The sequence below is a fragment of the Microtus pennsylvanicus genome, chromosome 7 (genome assembly GCF_037038515.1).
Source record: "Microtus pennsylvanicus isolate mMicPen1 chromosome 7, mMicPen1.hap1, whole genome shotgun sequence".
NCBI classification, from domain to species: domain Eukaryota; kingdom Metazoa; phylum Chordata; class Mammalia; order Rodentia; family Cricetidae; genus Microtus; species Microtus pennsylvanicus.
The window spans coordinates 112570994-112575653 of NC_134585.1; the positions used below are offsets into that span (position 1 = coordinate 112570994).

Below are 4660 nucleotides of genomic sequence, written 5' to 3' on the forward strand. Positions count from 1 at the left end.
AACTCTGCTGAGATAGTTCAGAGACATTTAGATGTGTATAATTTGGGATTTGAGTCCAATAAATCAAACTGGCGGGGGCTCTCAAGTCTACCTTGCCTAACCCAGGATTAACTTTCTAGTATGCTTTCTCTTTCCTCGTGCTAGACAACCTAGCGAAGGCTAAGAATCATGACAACTGAAAGTCCTGCAGCGGTCCAAACCACGATGGCCACTGAGTGACAGCCTGATTGCCTGAGACAGGAGCTGGCCCAGCTGATCCTCCTAAAGCCCACACAGGCTCCTGAGAGACTGAAAACTCCCAGTGGTTTTATTTTAAGCGACAGGACATTTCAGTTATTATACGGGACACTTCTTTTTTTTTTAAGACAGAAGAAGAAACCTTAGTGCTACTAACACGAGCCCGTAGAATACTGCCACCTCTCCCTTCAGCTGAAAAAGGGCTGAAATTGGCGCTTTGTAGAGCTCATCCTGTATCCATCCAGGGCGGTGCTGAGCCCTCCACGGTCATGGACGAACGTGATGCCCGACAGCTGCATTGTGAGATGGCTCCTGCCATCATCTCCATTATGGACAAAGAACCTGAGCTGCAGAGACAGGATTCCTTTGTCCAGCGTCATGCATAATAAAGGATGAAGCTGGGACCTGAGCAGCTGGGGCTCTGACTGGAGCATGTGTAATGAACCACACTTAGTACGCCTCTGCTAAGTGCTTCAGGGGGAAAAACATATAAACAATGCCTTGTGGTTTTACAGACATAAATAAACCGGTGTACGTGTTGGATTTTTACTGTAGCTCTCTCGGCATTTCTCAAGCTCTAGTCCTGGGAGTTCCTACAAATGCTGCCACATCTGAAGTTAAAGCCAGAAGGCTGCACCGCGCCTCTTACCCAGGAGCAGTTTCGCCCCTCTCCTTCCCTTGGATACCTTTAGCGATGTCTGTAAACCATGTTGATTGTCTTAACTCTAGAGATGAGCTGGCAGAAGAGCTACTGGCGTGGATCAATGTAGGGGTTCAGTGAATGGTCTACGAAGCACAGGGAGGAATCATCTGGCCCCAAAAACGTCACTGGAAATGTTCTAGGCGAGACTAAAGCAGAGCTCGGAGTCTGTTCCCTAAGGTTCGCTCTCTGTGGGCACTGCCCAGGGCTTTGGTAAATACTCAAGTAGCAGGGACCTCATTCCTGCTCACAGAGCCTGGATAAGAAGCACACTTCACTCTTGACCATGCGCCTGCATCTCCATCCCAGTTGTGTGGCCAGTTGCTGTCTGCTTGCCCGATGGGCTGTGGGTTAAGTATAGCCCCAGAAGAATGCTATCCTTAGTTATTCCCGGAGAAGTACACTTACTTCTTTCATCTTTCCTTTCTAGTGTGGCCCTTGATACCTATTTCTGCTTTCCTATGGTAGCAGACTCCCAGCCCCGTCTCCAAATTCCCTCATCATTATCCTCAGTAGACAACCAGGCTGATGGAGCCAAAGTACGCAAGCTTTTTTGAGTCTGCTCTGTGATCTGGTTTCCAAGTGTACAGGGACATGCACACACATAACCAAATGAGGCATGAGGCAAGTCTTTCTGGTGTTTCTGGACATGGGGCATGGCCTCTGACACCTGTGGGCTCTTAATACCGCCCCCACACTTGAGGATCTCAGCAAGGCTCTAAGAATAGCCACTGTGATCTTGCAACATGTGGCCGGGGTTCAGAATATCCAGAAACATTCCTTGGCCCCTCCTTCGGAGGGCAAAGGGACTGCTAATCTTCCCTGTGACTCATAAGGAAAGCCAGCTTCCAAAGTGGTCAGATAGGAGCGCTTGGCGAAGGGGCCTCGAGTCCCACATGCCTACTTCACCTGTTTGTGGACCCAGCGAATTCCTCCGCAGTAGCTAATCTTACTCTCACACCAGTTTCTAGGTGAGACTCCTTAAACTCGGAAGTTAAGTGATTTCCCTAAGGTGACCCAGGTAACTGCCCCGTGACCCAGGTCTACACATTACAAGTGTCCCGGCCTTTGCTGGGGCATCGATCTTGTTAATCATGGCAGCGTCTTAAAGCACTGTCGATGGTCTTAGCTGACGAGGGGAGGTGACGGAGGCGCTACTGGAACAGGTCATATGACAACTGAAGTACCAAGTGACACGTCCTCACTAGCAGAACTAAATAGAACTTCTCGACATGACAAGTAACATACCTGGAAATACAAAACAGATTTGACAATGGTGGGGAACAATGAGGCACAAGGATGAACAATGAAAAACTGTTCTAAAATAGAAAAGAAAGGAAAGCTGGGAGGAGAAAGGAAAGAAAGGGGAGGGAAGAGGAAAGAAGGAAGGAGAAGAAAGAAGGAAGTTAAGAAAGGAAGAAAGGAAGACAAGAGAGGAAAGGACAGACAGACAGACCAATATCTGTTAATCTGTGAGACACAATCAAGTAACTTGGACATATATATTGGAGTCTTTGAAGGAGCAGAGAAAGAGGAGGCTGGATACAATGTTTAAAGAAATAAATGGCTGGACAATTTCCAAGCGTGATTGAGATGGTGAGTCCACAGAGCCACACGTTTTAACAAACCTTACCAGGGAAAGGGGCAAAGCAAATAGATGAGGCCAACAAGAAACCTCTGGAAAGAGGTAATAGTAGGAAGAAAGCTAGAGAAGGTGATTTGTAAAGGAACAAATCAAGTGCATCTAGCTAGGAACCACGCAAACTAGTGGTGTGGTGGCAGAGGAGAGTCATGGCAGCATCTTTCTTGCCTGTGAAGAGACGGTTGGGTTGAAAGAGCTGGCAGTAGCAGGTACCAGTGCGAACCCCATCAATGTCTGTAGGGTTCACATCTACGAACACTGCCCAGGGCACATGTAGCCAGTGCCTGCCTCTCTGAGAAAGGTGTCGAAGGCGTCATCTTTTCCTCCAGTGGTTTTGGCACACCAGGCTAGGCACCGTGATCCAGGCAGTAAACTCCTGATGCGCTCACGAGAGGTCGCTGCTTCACAGCTGGGGAGCAGATGGCAGAGGTGAGAGCAGAGAAGTTGCTGCTTCTTACAGCTCTTAGGCAGGCAGTGTAAGGGGTTGGCTGTTTGCAACTTTTATTGAACATCACACTAGAGATCTATCCAGTGAAATATGGCAAGAAAAAGAAATTTTGCAGATGACATAATATGTAAAGTTTTGAGGTTTTAACTAGATGTGGGGGGTCAGAAGAAACTCTCCTCTTTTCTGATTCATAAAGACCAGTAGTTTAGGGCAGACATTAGCTACTTCAGGGGACCCCATGGGACCCACACTCAATAAAAATAGAGAGGAAGACAGAAATTTGGAATCTTGCTCCAACCATCTTTAGATCAGCAACCCTGTGTCCTTCCTTTCTGGGGTTGAATATGTAAGCCAGTAAGTTCTTACATTCCTTCCCTCTCTCCCCCTCCCTCCCTCCTTCCTTCCCTTCCTTCCTTTCTTCTACATTCTCAAGCAAGGTCACTTCTTTCTTGTGCCGTGCCACCCAAGATTTGTGATCAAACTCCACGTCAGGAATTTAAGGTCTATTCAAATACTACCTTCCCTCCCCTGCAAACCTAGATTTGAATTTAAAAGAGCAAGCAAAGTGCAAAAGACCCAAGCCTTTTCTGCAGTCGGATGTCCTACTGGGGGAGTGGGGTGGGGGTGGGGGGGGAGAGTACAGCTTCAGTCTTTTCCAGTGAGAACAGCATTCTTTCAGGTGAGGTAGCGGCTGGTCCAACAGCAAGAGGGACCCAGGTGTTCCAAGATGGTGTCGTGGGTGTGCGGGTCTCGGGGGTGTCGGGGCTGCTGGGCTGGGCCCTCCCACAGGTGGGGCGGCCCATGTCGAGTGGCGCCCACGGCGAGGAGGGTTCAGCACGCATGTGGAAGGCCCTCACCTACTTCGTGGCGCTGCCCCGGGGTGGGAGTGAGCATGCTCAACGTCTTCCTGAAGTCGCAGCGCGGAGAGCACGAGAGACCTAAGTTTGTCGCCTACCCTCATCTCCGCATCAGGACCAAGCCCTTGCCCTGGGGAGATGGTAACCATACCCTCTGCCACAACCCTCAATATGAACCCACTTCCGACTGGCTATGAAGATGAGTAAAGAGAACCTGGACCTTCCCCCAGGCAGCAAGGGACCACAGCACTGGTTTGGACCATTACTTTGTGGACCATGAAAGCTCATGGGGTGCTAAGCTCATCTTTCCTTGTATCCAACAGTGACCATTACACTGATCTTCCATCCCTTTGCTTATAAGAGGAGATGGCCTAAATAAATAACTTAGTTACCTTGTTCATGAAAAAAGAAAAAAAAAAAGAGGGATCCAGGAGGGCATCTAGATCAAAAGTTCCTTAGGATTTGCAAGCTGAGTTTTTAGAGCGGTTGTCTTTGGCAGACATGTCCCTCGGGATTGGTCAGGAGTGGGCCCGGAAGTGCCATGCTCCTGCTTTGGGGATGCCAGTCACTGCTGGGCGCCCAGAGCCATCCTGGCAGATTGCATATTATGTTGGCATATGCTGTCATCTGACTCGTCATACACACTTCAAGGAAACCGTTTCCTTCTGAAACTGAACCCTGTTCTCATTCCCAGAGCCAACGGAGAGGCGTGCTGGAAGGAAAAGCCCCGAGGACGAGGGCTCTTGAACAGGAATTCTTAGAAAAACGATCCCCTG

At 49.0% G+C, this 4660-nt stretch overlaps 1 pseudogene; it reads left to right on the top strand.

Moving 5' to 3' along the window:
• The first annotated feature begins 506 nt into the window (after nt 1–506).
• LOC142854057 (cytochrome c oxidase subunit 6A1, mitochondrial pseudogene) lies at nt 507–4275 on the top strand (annotated as a pseudogene).
• The last annotated feature ends 385 nt before the right edge of the window (nt 4276–4660 follow it).